Raw genomic sequence first — 16,474 nt, forward strand, 5'->3', positions numbered from 1 at the left:
CTTTTTATAAGTTTTGTGCTAGTTCTATCAATGCTTCTATCTAAAACTATATCTAAAATTTTAGATCTTGTGCATTGCTTCTCAATAAGAAGATGAAATCTTTCATTTGCTAATTTAAACAGACTTGACTAAAGTAAGTATTCAGAACAACTGCATATGTATTATTAATAAAACAACTATAGTAGCTTATTGCTGGCTAAAATACATTTTCGCTTTCTAGGTCTATGATGGCAAAAATACAAATATGCACAAGTAAAGGGCTACTGCTGGCCCCCTAACTGTGCCATTACTCTGCAGAAGAGATGGAAAACCAGATTCAGAGCTTCCAAGACACAGAATGAACAACTTCTCAGCTTTACTATAATAACCAAACAATTCACAGAATCTCACTGCTGTCAATTCCTCTTCAGTCTGCTGCAGACATATGTCAAGTAAGGCATCAAGCATTGCAACAAGGGCAGAATGACAGGGAAATGGAGGCAGCTGTAGGACAGGCTGCAAGGAAATCAGTGCATTCTACAGATGAAAGCTGCTTTTGGTTGTGTGTTTTATGAAATGTGAGGGGGTATACAGCAGGGCAGCATCTCTGTCCATAATCTATGCAGAGATGCCCATGAAACAGAAAAAGGTTTCACAAAGTGAAAGCTTCACAAAATGGCAGCCTGACTGCCTTAAGGATGAATGGACAACTTATTTCGATCCTAGGGGATCTGACAAAGTCACGGACATACAACATGGCAGTGTGTGTGTGCAGCACTTATCCTAGGTTACTGTACAGCAGTTACAAATGATGTCAGCATCACTGAAACCAGACTAGGTAATATGCACCACCTCTGAAACAGTGTGCCACAGTGCCTGCCCCAGTAAGAATATAGAGGCTTTTTTTGTACTTGTGTGCATAAAGATGCACACCTACACTTAAAATAAGACTGCTCTGTAAAGCCTGGAAGAAAATATGTCTGCATCCATACCAACAAAGTCAAATGGTGATTTAGTGCTAGGGGCACAGCAAGTGGAAAGAATGGCTGGCAATCTTTGGTGTTCAAACAGTATGTGCCTTTGTGTGTAGAGCTAATGTTAACCATCCTGATGACTTTCTGTTGAAAGAAAGCATCAGTATGTAGAAGTAAACCTATGGGTCACTGCTTTAGAATTATCCAACCAACACAGTAATGTTCTCTTACCTTTATCAGAGCTGCTGCTAGACTGGTTGTTTTTCACATTCTTTTTTGGTAAACTCAAATTACACCCATAACTATGAGTTATCAAAATGTAGAAAACTGAAAGTAAGTATCTTGAAACATTCAAGTGATATCTATAACAAGGCAGTGAACAGTACTTTGTCTAAGTACATTTTTGGTACTAACATGAATGTTTACCTTTTATTAAGTTGCTTACTGTATTCTCAAAGTTAAGTATTTACACTGGAGATGTTTTTCCTGCATGCTGTCGTACTATATTTTTTGCTTTTGGATATTTGCTTCTCAGGGCACATGCTCAGTGCCCAACCCATCCACAGAAGGCACACACACGCACAAACTCACACCCAGGGCCATTTTAGAGTGTCCAATCCACCTACTGCATGTCTTTGGGATATGGGAGGAAACCGGAGCACCCAGAGGAAACCCATGCAGCCACAGGGAGGACATGCAGACTCCGCACAGAAGGCACCCCAGTCGAGAATCGAACCGGAGAACCTCTTACTGTGAGGTTGCAACACTAACCGCTGCACCAACATGGCTGCCGCTCCAACAAATGTAATGAGGTTCTGAAAATACTGTAATCCTGTCCTTTATTACAAATACTACCATATGCATTTCAATACCCAAGGCAACAAATGTAATGAGGTTCTGAAAATACTGTAATCCTGTCCTTTATTACAAATACTATCATATGCATTTCAATACCCAAGGCTTATACGCTATCTAGTTATGTAAATATTTTCTGCATGGAAACAACAAAAATGCTTTCAATGTTGGTAATTCATTAACATTATGCTTATTAAAGCTTACTTGCATTTTACAATCTCAGACAAACTTACCTGATGGTCATTAAAGCATTGCTAGTTAAACACAGACCAACAGGGACTGCAACAACATGCATTTTCTGAATAAGAAGAAACATAAATCAACAGTATAAAAATATGACAGAAAACCAGAACATTCTTCAAAATCAAGGACAGATGAAAAGCCACTGTAGTACTTGGGGGGGGGGGGGTTGGCATAATGGTTAAGGTGATTACCTTACAAACATTAAGCACATGGTTTGAATCTCACCTTTGAAAAGCATGGCTAGGCTTAAAAATGCCCCTTCGGATCATTAGCCTAGTAATTACCTATGAACTTGTGCCTACCTTGGATGGGGGGATACTGTGCACACTTACACTGCATAACTGCTCCTTGCCTTGCTTGGACACATCCAGAGTCACTACGTGGGGGAGTGGGGTACAACAAGTATGTCACAATTTGAAATGTCTCTGGCTGATGGTAATGGCCCTGACACATTTGTCATACCTCTCAACCTCAGAGCAAGAAATCTGGACAAAACCATAAACAGAAGTGGGATAAAGGCCCAAAAATAAGGACAATTTAAAATATTGCTCTTATAAACTTAGAAAGATAATAGAATAGTAGGTCTTGCATCAGTATGAATTTTCTGAAGGGTATGAAATCTGAAACTCAAATGTCTGTCATTATTTTCTAACTTCAATCTTTAATGATTTGCCACTAATTTGCCAGAAAACCATAGTTTTATGAAAAACGGACCAAAAATGTGATGCAAAATATAAAATAGCCACACAATACAGCTGAGAACCTGTCAAAGAAGGGACACTTTAGTGCTGTTAACTTGAGCAGCTGACAAACTAAGAGAATCTACATGCATTTCTGAAATTAAAAGTAATCTATAACTCTGATCACTACAATTACTTATTAATTGTAAAACCTCCATGATTTCTTCTAAATTTGCCATTTTGTGGAGGGATTATTAGAGGGAGAGCAACACTTTTTTGAGCCAAAATTGGGGACAGCTGAGAGGTTTGGATATACCTAATTCTATGAAGAAATTTATTTGCAAGTACCTCTCAACCTCTTAACGCAGGAAATCTGGACAAGGCCAAATATACTGGGGGAACATACAAACTACTAAAAATTGCTCTTGCATAAACTTACAGTTGACAGAACAACAAGTCTTGCTTTAGCATGCATTTTTCTGAAGGGTATGAAGTCTGAAACTCAATGTCTGTCATTATTTAGTGACTTCATTCCTAAATGATTTGCCAGAAAAACACAAATTTTATGAGGAACAAACCAAAAATAAGAAGCAACAATCTATTCATTCTGCAAAAATCTGGACAGTTGAGAGGTATAGTTCAGCCGGAGCTGTCTTTGAGTTTGGTTGAATGGGGCCGCCCCTCTGCAGCCTTCCCAATGTCCCATTATTTGGCTATTTCGCCCCTTTTACCATAAACACAATACCCAGATATGCTCTGAGTTACAGCACAAAGGCACAAAAATTACAGAACCAACAGATATTGACAACATCCTGGCAGATAGGTTCAGTGCTAACTTTACCCCCCTCTCAACCCCTAAAGGGCCCATATCTATACAGGAAGAATGCAGAGTCCCTGTAATCACAATTACGCAGGTAAAAGCTGCACTCTATAAAGCCAAAAACACAGCATCTATGGGACCGGACAACATCCTAGGCTGCGTTTTACACGAACTTCAGAACAAACTGGCTCCCCACCTAAGCACCATGTTCAATAATAGCGTCACATCAGGCTTTGTGCCCACTGAATGGTGCATATCAACAGTTATCCCACACCACAAAGGGGGAGCCACCACTGATCCCAGGAACTATCGACCTATTAGCCTGATGAGCATGGTTTGCAAGGCCATGGAACGTATCATTGTGGAACTCATAAACAAAGAAATTGTTAACATCCAAACTCTGAAAGCCGTAGATGAGGGTAAGGTGGTTCACACAGCCTATCTTGAACTTGCCAAGGCTTTCGACACCATCCCCCATTCTGGAATTATAGATAAACTCACTAAACTAGGTATAAATCCCTACGTCACAAGATGGGTTGCCAACTGGTTCACTGACAGAACCCACACTGTAAAAATTGCAGGCTCCAAATCTGACCTCAAAGCAGTGACAAGTAGAGTACCACAGGGTTTCGTCCTGGGACCTCTCCTGTTTGGTATCTACTTCTCTGAAGTACAGGCTAACACAGAAGGTCTCTGGCTAATGAAGTTTGCAGATGACTGCAAACTAGGAGCCATAGTCAAGTCCCCAAATGATGTGGACATCCTACAGAAGGGCCTCACTGAGACAGATGCCTGGTGTCAGAGCCATGGCCTCAAGCTCAATGCCAAAAAGTGCAGTGTCATCATCTTTGGTAAAAACTATGTACCCATGAACTACCACATAGGCAGCAATCTACTTAACACCGAATGCGTGATAAGAGACCTTGGGACCCAGGTGGACAGTAGTCTTTCCTTTGATAGTCACATTGCCACAGTAGTCAGGAAGTCCTTCTATGTGGCACACCTCATCATAAAAGGGTTCTCATCAAGGCAAAAAGAGGTCATTGTTTCCCTCTACTTTACACTCATTAGACGCATTATAGAGTACAACACCCCTTTTGGAATGTACCTCACAAGACATCTGCAGCAGCTGGAAAGGCCACAGAAGTACCTCACAAAGAGGATTACTGGCCTCAAACAAATTCCCTACACTGACCGTAGCATATCGCCTACTCCGAGGTGATCTCTGCCTAACATATAAAGCTATGTCAAACCTAGAGCTGTTGGACATGCTACACATAAAGAAATCCCAATCCCTCCGAGCTACACGCTCTAGGGACCTAAACCTTCTCACCATAATAAACAGGACATGCTGGAGGGATAGATTCCTGTCCCAGAGACTTCCCATACTCTGGAACAGGCTACCCATCTATGTCAAGCAAAGTTCTTCATTAGCACTCTTCAAGAAAAATCTTGATGAGTAGATGGGAAATAGGAAATACACCCCAGGGATCACTTCTGTGTCTCTGCTCAACAGTGACACAGGAAAATAACTTTCTTGGGTGGCGTAAGCCAGGGAACCTTGTTGGCTAGGTTTACGTAGGCCCTTGGGCCGACAGCCTAGTACCTACCCATGAACCTATGAACACTATAATGTGCATACTGCTTTACTTCTATGATGATTTGGATTTCATTTAAAAGTTTTATTTTACATTTTACAGCACAAACACTAACAGACATCTGCTAAACAAAGCAATGCAGTCTCACAATGAAAACAAACTTGACATTAAAACTTCTCTGCCCTTGAAACTCATTCATTGAAACAGCATTGAAACCCACATTCAAAGAAAATACATCTGGCCACTGGCAGATAAAGATTAACTTTGGGCTGTTTTCAAATCATAGGCCCCTTGCACAGGAAACATACATGTGTTCTTTGATGCACCTTCCTGATTGTATTAAATTATATTCCTTGAATAATACAGTACAGTTGTTAGATGGTGTTTTAAATTTGTTTTGAATATTTTTCCAGTAAACAATGAAACAAAATGCATGCACCAATAATGACAAAACTGCCCAATTCAGAACATTTTCATCATAAAAGTCTACTCAAACTTCTACAATCCACCAGTATCAGTAAATATGCACAATCTCTGCAGAAGTAAAAGTCATCTAAACAATTCCACATTAAAGAGATCTGTAACTAATGAAGAGGTTGCTGCAAGCAAACAACGTCTTGATCAGGGCAAGCAACTCTTTTATATTTATGTGCTTGTGTCTGTCCTTGGTGCCTCACACACCTTGCACTTTTATCCCTCCTGAAACTGCTCCCAAAACAAAGTCCAAGGTGTCTGTGGTGACTGCTTTGGAGCAGGGATGGAGAAGCGGGGAACTAGAGTTAGGGAAATTTGCTGTCTCCACCAAGTGATTTCTTTTCTGGCAACCCCCAACACTAGGGTTTGAAAAGACAAAAGATGGTGGTGCTAGGATCAAACAGACTTCAGAGACCATTGTGTCTTTTCCATGTGGAGTCTTGCCAGGGGTATCATGAAAATCACAGATGCCACGAGACTCAAAATCCTGAGGTATTCCCTCGCAGTGCCTGAAGTCATAGGTTCATAGGTATATACTAGGCTAAAGACTACTAGGGCCTTTAAAAGGGTAGCCTTGCAACCCAAATGTGACCCACAAATTTGAAGTATGTTTATTTTACAGGAGAATCATTTACTGACTGCCTCTGTCCATTAGAGACACAGAAGCCAAACCAGGGGCCAATTTAAATTACCTATCCATTGGTCCAAGCTGCACTTAAATAGGGATAGGGAGGAACTCTGCTTCACATGGCTGGGGAGCCTGCTCCAGAGAATCTCTCTCCAACATGTCCTATTTACACTGCAAGCAAAATTTAGGTATTTTAATTTAGTAGTTCTGATGCTATCTGTTTTGTGGATGTGCAAAAGATTCATCAAAACAGGGTTGAGGGATGTCTTGTATGCCAGGCAAACATTATCTCTCAGAAGTCTGTATAATACCGAGTAGAGAGACAGAGCTTTGAGGTGATCAGCATTGGACATTGTGGTTACACCCTGTATTTTTTTGTAAGGAACCTTTGTGGACCTTCCTGTTCTTGCATATGTCTGGTTAGGAACATACCTAAGTGAGCACGATAGTCTATCATGGGCCTGATGAGGGCTGAGTACAGTAGTATGATGAACTCTCTGGATCTAGATGCCATGCTCTCGCTTATAAGTTAAGCAACATAATTTCTTACTATCTTGGACATGTTGGTCGAAGGCTAAGTTACTGTCAACATGAGTTCCACATCCCTGACTAGTGAATCAACATTTAAGGGTGTTTTATTGTTGGTGTAATTACCCACAGTGGCAGATTTCCCAAAATGTACTATAATGCATTTCTTGGTATTGAGTTTTAGACCATGGCATTGGCACCAAGTGTTTGCAATAGACCTTCCTGGAGGGTGTTCTTGCCTGGGGAGGAATCAATGATTGCTCCCAGTTTGCAATCATCTGCCAACTTTATCAGCCAGAGGCCTCTGACATTGGCTTTGACATCCAAACAGTAGATGCCAAAGGGGAGTGGGCCTAGCACAGAGCCATGGGGAACTCCACTGGTGACAGGCCCCTCTGTGGAGGTGGCCTCATGGATTCTAACCTCCTGGATCCTATTACTGAGCCAGCTAACTATCCAGCTTGTTATAAAGGGATTTATATGTAGCTCTATAAGTTTGTTGACAATGCCAGATTCGGGTATTGCATCAAATGCCTTAGTCATATCTAGGTAAGTAATATACATGGTTTTACCCCTGAGCTACTGCGTTAATGAGTTTTTCAAAGAAGTCCACCAGATTCATTAAGTAGGCTTTCCTTTGACAAAACCAAACTATGATGGATCCGGTATCTGTAGGTTTCCTATGTTCTTGTTGACAATTTCCATGATAATTCTTTCCACAGCATTGCAAATAAGACTAGTCAGACTAATGGGTAGTGTAGTTTCAAGGATCTGTTGAAGGTCCTCCCTTATAAAGGTGGATAACTATCACAGTCCTTCATTCGCATGGCACAAAGCCGGTTTTAAGACTAAAGTTAAATAATGACTCCAGGGATCCTGATAAGTGATATTTTAAACTATTCACGAGGCATTCTGGGATGTTATCAGAGCCCACTGAGGTCATGCTCTTGGCTTTAGTGACTGCAGCCAGTACATGTACCCTAGTTACAATTGGAGGGTTATATTTGAGGGTATTGCAGATGGGATGGTTGAGGATGACTGGGGTTGGGTAAAGTTGGAATTATATTTGTCTGCTAACAAGTTTGCTACATCACAAGGCTCAGTGAATATGGCACCAATAACCACCAGTTCGTTACATTGATCTTCAGACATGACTGTCAGGTAGCAAAAGGTCAGAAAGGCAGCAGTTGCAGCAGTGATCATAGTGAAAACCTGAATGATTGTGGGAGGAATGTAGAGAGGTTATGAAGAATGATTTTTACACTGACACAGGAAGGTTTTGGCAAACCACCCAATGACTTTGGTTTGGGGGGGGGGTGTCAGCAATGAAGAAACAATTATTTTTTACTTTGGATACTGCAGACAGGTGGACAGCTGTTTTGAGGACCCTCTGATCATTGCAGACATGCCCTCATTTGAGGATACAGTGTTAGAATAAGCAGATAAGAGTGAGGCTCTGTATCATTTAAACAATTCTAAGATGGCAAGGTGGCAGTTTTTGATGATATCTGGCCAGAAATTCTGAAGTCACTGGATATTGCTGGAAGCTCATGGTTAACACATATTTTCAATATTACAAGGACAAAAGGGGATAGCACTTCTGGACTGGTAAAATGAGATGCTGATCTTAATTTTTGAAAAGTGGCACAAGAGATAGTGTGTTTCAGTTACAGAGGGGTGAGACTCCTCATCCTCCCCCTGTAAAGCCATGACATGGTGCTACAAAAAAGACTCTGCTAGACAGGAGAGTGCCTCTGATTCAGGAAGCAGCAATGTTGACTCTATGCTGACACTGTAAAAGCAGATCAACTCTATGCACTGCACATTTACCACACAGGATATGAGAGTTTGTCAGTATGGTCTACATGCCATATGAATCTGTAGAAGGCATACGACTGTGTACCCTGGAATGTGTTTTGGGAGATGCTACAATGGTAGGGGGTCCCAGGACCACTGCTGTGTGCCATTCAGACCTCGTATCTGTGGAGCAACAGTTGCATTTCCATCTCAGCATTCCAGGTGACTCTGCCAAGGGTGTTTCTCATTCGCTCTATTGTTCATATTTTTCATGAAGATGATAGATGAGATCAAGGCATGCCTGAGCTGTGAAGATTATCTATTTTGGTGACATGTTTGCACATGATATTGCCCTCCAGGTCTCAAGTGACAGACCCCCAGCATGTACTGGTGTGGATTACTGCTTATTATACAATGACTGGCCATTATTATTCCAAAACAAGCATGCTGATTGGTCAGCCCAGTCAGCGTGCCCATTGTAAATCCAAGCATATACCAATAGAAAAAGGTTTGGTCGCCTAGACTTTTTTCCATTGGTATACACTAACGTTTAACTTTTTTTACAAAAATTAAATAAACAAAAACTGAAATCCGGACTCCAGACATAGCAGAGAGACAGGACTGAGAAACTCAGGTACGTTATTCAAAACTAAAGACATGTACCCAATTCTCCTTGTATTTCCTCCATTCTGTCTCTCTCCTATCCCTAAACTGTCTGAAACTTTTTTTTTTTCATTTAAAAAAAAAAGGAAAGAAAAACAGAGCAACAGAGACCTTCTTTTCCTGTTGTTTCCTTTCCAAGGCACTGATGTAATGGGTATTGTGTGGGAACGCAAGTCCCATACGCATGCGCAGTACATTAAAAAAGGCAACAGGATATATATATATATCTATATATATATATATATATATATATATATATATATATATATATATATATATCAGCTGCAGAAGGACAGTACGGCTCCATTATACAAGGACATTATTTAAGAAAATGAAGTATAATAGCAATAACTGACTCTGTGGTGTGGTATATTAAGATTTACCCATGGTTGGCTTTATTTAATCACTCGTGCTTCACCCTCATGATTAAACCACACCAACCATGGGTAAATCTTAATATACCACACGGACATCATCGGTTATTGCTTAAATCTAAAATGGTTGGGATGATAACTAGCTACACAGAATCAAAAGATATGGTTCTCTGCGACAAAACTGCAGGTGACAGGAAAGCAGCTACCACCAGCTGGGGTGTTCAACTTCCTTGAGGTATTGCTCACAGGAAAGGACAATGAAGATCAGAAGTTAAAATAATGGATGATGCAGCAGTGGGATTACTGCAGTCACTGGTCTGGACTATGGTGGTGAGGAAGCAAGAGCCAAGTCACAAAAAGAAGCTCATGTTTTACTAGTCAATACCCACATACTCACCTATGGTCATGAGATTTGGGTTCTGTTGGGAGATTAGCAGCAAAAATGAGTTCCTTTGTTGGGGACACTGGCCTCTATCTATAGAAAGGAGCTCAGCAATCTAGAAGCATACTAGGTTAGAATTACTGCTTCCCTGTATTAACAGGAGTGATTTTTTGTGGTTTTAGTGCACAGTTAAGATTTACTTTTAGATTTGTTAACTAGGGTAGAAAACTGATCTGTGAGGACCTATTTCACACTCAACTGGGAGTAAAACCACAATAGACTGATATATGAAATTTACAATTTTTTTCCAACAAATAAAGACAATGCAGAGGTTTACTATGAGAAGGCCCCAGGGTCAAACCAATGACATGGTAAAAAGATTAATATAATCAGCTTGCATAGCAATGCCCGGGGTATCTAACAAAGAACTGGGAACTGTTGCTGAGAGGAAGAGAAGCCTGGTCTTCTTGCCTTAGCCTGCTAGTTTAACAACCATGACCAAAACAAGAGGTTTAGAAGACAGATGGATACAAGAAAATTTCTAAACCATTTTTGTTAACTTATTTCTATACTTTCCAAAGTTTCCTCATACCGTAATAGACACTGAAGCACATTTATTACATATTTGAAGATACCTGATAACTATTTGCTAATACAAATAATTAAGCAGACAGTTACTGGACTTCTGGGCATGACAAAGGTTCAATTCATTTCCATAATTGTGACTGCAAAGGTCACATTTGCTTAGAACACACACTGCCTAGATAAGCACTAAACACCATCAGCTGCAAAATGCACCAAGAGGTGCTACAACTTCTAGAAGCCACATGTGATGTCTTAAAAAATTCCCATATAATAGGATAGTTGGAGATGTTAGGCCTAAACAAAATATAATTAAAATGAATTAAAATGAAAGCAAGATTGCTAACCACATGAGAGAGACCCTGGACTTCTGTCACTAACAAGCATTTTAAAGAAAACTCAACTTAGAGTAGTCTAGAAATGAAAACCAGTTATGATGTTCACCGCCTTTCACAGTAAGATACACTACTACTAGTTGTTTGTTAATAACTCTAATTTGTGCTTGGGAAATTCTTCAAAAATATTTACTCAAAATCTGGAAAACTATTATGCAACATTAGTATGTAAATACAATATATTTTCTCACCAAGACAAATCTGTGGTTTAACACCTCATTAAAAGCATGACATCTTATTCCAGTCTCTGTCTGATGCTACTTTTTCCATGTAAAGGTAACTACAGAATAATTGCTTTAGGAGGGTAAATGCTAAAGCGTATTATTCCCAGTGCAACAATCACTTCTGTTTAATGTATCCCCAGAAATATAATTGCTGCCTGCTACAGCTTGTTAATAAAGACTTAAAGACTTCCAGCCCATACACATATCTATTGTTGTCAAGTCTATTCCCTTAAGAGTCATACACTGATACAATGTCAACTTGAGGCCTTTCGTTATTAAAGCATTTGAAAAAATAAAATAACCTTGTACATGTTATATTATAAATAATGTGTGTGTGACCATCTTTGGATCACACATTGAGAGCATTATATGTGGTATCTGCAAAACCTACAAACACAAAAGATAACCTTGTTCCAAGCCAACTACAGCATTTGCTGAGCCTGCTCAGTTAATCAGAAATAACTGCAGCTTAAAATTACAAAAGAAAATACATTAGATTTCAAAAGGAAAAAAAAATCTGCATTCACTAGTTATCTCTACAAACATTTCTTTAACACTGTGAATTGATTCAGTGTACTTATGTGTCATTCTTTCAAATCACATCTTTCTGCTCAAAATTTCTCATTCACTGGGAGATAATGTGTGTTTGAGTTGGGGGGGGGGGGGTGACATTGTGGCCCAGAATAAAAACAGAAGCTAAAGGAAGACAGAAGATCACAAGGGGGTTACTGGTGGACAGGAAGACTACAGAGAAAGAAAAGTCTTGCCGTTATATTTTAAAATTTCACACTCCCTCATAAAAAAGAAAATCACGTTTCTTTCTTTTTGATTATTGTTCGGTGATTTTTTTTTTATGCCCCATTTGGTAACAAAAGGACATGTTTGTGTTGATTGGGTTGCTAGAAAAAACACAGCTTCACCAATGTAAAATATGGAGCAATAATGCAATCACTCTGTAGTCACCAGCAAGAGGAAGTGGCAGTCAATACACATACGTAAACAGCATCTGGAGAGCACAAACCACTACATGTTTGTTTGTTTGTGTCTTTCGGCTTTTCCCGGTTAGGGGTCGCCACAGCGGAACTCCGGTCTGCTAATGATTGGTAGTGGATTTTTACGTACCGGGTTACCAGCCCTGACGCACAACCTTCAACAAATGCACACCCCATTCACGTATGCCAACACACAGAAGACGGTCTAGCTGAGAATCGAACGGGACAACGCCTTGCTATGAGGCGACAACTCTACCGCATATGACCATAAAATTACAAACTTACTACATCTACAGCAACACAAGGTATAGTTAGAAGAACCGTTCAGAAAAAAGTGAAAAAGTGAGTAATAAGCATCCAATCCACAGAGAACTTAGAAAAATCATCACTCAAAGAGCTAAAAAAGGCCACCTGTGACATCTTAAAAGATTACCAAATAATAATGAAAGCTCTGATTACTAAATCTTGACTCCAAAAGTGAAGTTCCAAACACCAGTGTATGATGAAGATATGCAAAGACAATGTAATGCCTTTAGCACACATGCTTGTAATGAACACATTCATAAAATGAGCATGGAAGCACCAACTCCCAAGGCTGAATGACTCATAACTGTTTTGAACACACTGGCCAGTGGGCTATTAAATTTCTAATAATGCTAAATAAAATAGCTGACAAATCCATTTAAACTGCATCTGCCTGACTCCTGCCAGGCACCTCTTCCTTAGTACATAGGAGACCAATATTAATCTCTTACACAGAAAAAGTGAATGACTGGTATGGTTTTAAAGTATGAAGTGGTTGTCTCACCACTGGATTCCTTCCCACAAAGAAAATTGCTCATGTTACAATTCTAAAACTACTTGTGGAAAGAAATGTGGGTATAGTCCCCAGGGAAATCCAGTCATTGTGGAAGACCAAATCAGTTTTACAACATATAAAGGTTTAATGCTTTAAAATCCATCTAGAAGAGAGAAACAGCAACAGAAACAGTCTTTTTCGAGGAATGAATTTGAAATCAACTGAGACACATTGATCAAAAGGCAAACTAGGAAGCTTCTCAGACATGAATTTAAAATCCCCTGGAGAACAAGGGTTCTTCAAAGGAGGCCAGAGATGCACACCTTCTGGAGCTGTTTGACAAGGCTGCTTTGCTAGTAGCTCACTTAGAACTGGTGCAGACTGGGGGAATCTGACTAAAAGCAAAGCATCGTGAAGACCCAAGACGGGTGTTGACATGATGTGATTTCTGCCCAGTACTCAATGTCAAAGTGAATAAATTCAATGAAGCGCAGGTAAACAACAGGAGCCAAATGCCTCGTCATCTAATTAGTGACATGCATGAATGGATGAATGAGATTCCCACTGTTCCAACCTACTATCTAGTGAAACCACAGCCAAGGGAACAGGCTTGTCAGAATCAGTGGTGTAAGAAGACCCTGTTGTGCTGGACTCTAGTCTGGCACTGGATTTAATGTGGCTTACCACAGTCCCACTATATACCAGGTCACAAAGTACCAAAATGATGAAGACATGCAACAGGTCTACTGAATAACTCAGGCCCACATCCAACAGGTGCTTAACCAGATCAAACAGACTTACAGCATCCACTGTCACAGCAGGTCACGGTACTCTTCTACCCAATTAAAGAACAAAAGGATCACAGAATATTCAGCTGGAAATTGTGCCAGAATCATGGGCCAAGAGGTGGAGCCAGGCTGTAATATGCATCAAACGGTTATCACCCCATAGGGGGCTGCCATGGCTCCAGAAATGGATCCAGCTGTCTACTCAACTGGAAGAGACATCTATGACAAAGAAAAGAAACAACTTCTTGAAAGTCAAGGACTATAACACTTGACATCACACTCTTTTTACCCACCAAGAAATGGTGAAAAAAAGTCCTGGCCATTCTTCAATGAATGTGGAAACGGTGTGAAATCAAGGGAAAAGGTAGAAAGGCATATAGAAGCCCTTCCACCCACATGAGACAGAACACACCCACTGTCCCCTCCATCATGCTATGCTTTAGGAAGTAGAATCTGTCTTCCAAACAGACAAAGAGATCATACTCTGAGGTGTCCCACACGTTGAAGACCTTCTGAAAGCAAGTATGCCTGATACTCAGCAGCAGGACAGCTTTGGAACTCTAGCTCAGTAAATTAGTCATCAAATCAGTTGCCATAAATTGTGAAATGACACCAAAATGATGCTGAGAGTCATGGCCTGCAGAATTTTTCTACACAAGATGTACAACTATGACTGTCCATGGCTGTTTAGGTTCCACACCAAAGTCTGATTCTATATCCTCAACAGTAAGACCATTAGCTCCCCTTCCAAAGGCAAGAAGGCAGTTTGCATCAGCCTCAGCAGGTTGATGCAAAGTTCTTGCTTCTAACACTCCATTTAATTTGTTAAAGAGAACCCTGAGGCTTCCCAACCCAGCAACAAAGCACCCACTTGTCATAACTTGTAACGATTCACTGTCAGAAAACTACCTTCCCCCCATTAAACCTGGTGGGGACTACAGTAGGGTGGCAACAGCCTAACATTATATGACATCCATGTAGGGCAAGTTGTTTTGCAACCACTGACATGACAATGTACTAGACACCCTCATGTAGAGCTGCAGTCACCATACCAAATGACAGTGGGTTGGGGTGAACATACATTGTTGGCCCCATATGAATATTTTTCTAGAATGCTCCTTTACATAATTAATGAAAGCCATTAAGTAAAGGAATGCAAAATACTTCATTCAACAGTTTTTGTCTGAATACAAAGGGAAAGGTGTTGTTGAACCCTCAGTGACAGTAAAATGGACCGTTTTGTAGAAACTGAATGTTTTGGGGGAGAATCAACTTGAAAGCCATAACTGAGTTGCCATAATGCTCAATGTTTGTCATCTACAGAAGTCAAAAACGAACATAGTCAACAGGCTGGAGGAAACGTGAACTGAATTACAGAATTTAAAGGGAATTTCTGGTATAAATATTTCATTTATATTTGTTTAACATGATAATGCACTGATCAATACAGACTACCTTCAGGATCAGGCCGGGAGAAATACAAAACATTTCACAAACAAAATCAAATACAATAGCAAAGAAGTTCAGAATAATTATATAGAAAAAAACTATGTATATACATTGTAGTGAGCAAGCATAATGCAATGTAGACTCAAACAGACTTTAATGTACAATACATACACATACCTCTCAACTGTCCAGATTTCCGCCTCTTATTTCGGTCTGTTCTTATCCGCGGTGGTGGTGCTGCCGTAGCGTTGTCGCCTCACAGTAAGACGCTGTCTGGTTCGACCCTCAGCTAGAGCGTCTTCTGCGTGGAGACATGTGTGAATGAGTGTTCCTTCGTTGAAGGTTGTGCATCAGGGCTGGCAACTCGGTACGTAAAAATCAACTGCCAATCATTAGCGGACCGGAGTTCCACTGTGGCGACCCCTAACTGGGAAAAGCCGAAAGACACAATAACATTTTGGTCTGTTCTTAATAAAATATATAGTTTTCTGGCAAATCACCGAGGACTGAAGTCACTAAATAATGACATATATTTGAGTTTTAAAAGTCATATCCCTCAAAAAATGCATACTAACATAAATCCTGCTATTCTAGAAACTTTCTAAGTTTATAACAGCAGTATTTCAAATATGTCCCTTTTTTAGGCTTTGAGCAGATTTCTTGCACTAAGAGGTTGAGAGAGAGGTATATACATTAGTTTCTAAAGTGGGTGAATATTCAGTATATCTTGAGAGAGAAGATGAGATTTTGAAAGGAAACAGGTAATGAATATGAAAAAGCCAGGAGTTGTTACTGTTGAGGATGTCAGATATCTGCATAACCAACAGGCTGCGATGGAGGTAGTTGGGCAGCAAAAGGTAATGACACATGAAAACGATAACAGACACAGTGAAAAGACTATCAAATAAGGGCAAACTTCAATCTATTGGAAGACAAGGCATGAAAACACAACTCAGAAATTATATGACGTTTTGTAATGTGAAGGAAAAAAATGATCTGTTGGACTATGTGAGAGTTAAAATGGCAGAATGGACTGATTTAATAAACACTAATGCGGACTGAATTAGTGAAGCATTTGGTATTACCAGAAATGAAGGTCAACTATAGTGCCCACAGGTCAATACAGACTAATTTTCTTGACTTCCTATGAGATATAACAGGTACTGTGGAATTTGTAGCCGTCACGCAGAGAACTGGCTGTGGCTGTGAGAACAGTGTTAGTGGAACAGGATTACTCAGAAGTGACTTTA

This window comes from Protopterus annectens, chromosome 6.part0 (assembly GCF_019279795.1).
Source record: "Protopterus annectens isolate FY-2018-M chromosome 6.part0, PAN1.0, whole genome shotgun sequence".
NCBI lineage: Eukaryota > Metazoa > Chordata > Ceratodontiformes > Protopteridae > Protopterus > Protopterus annectens.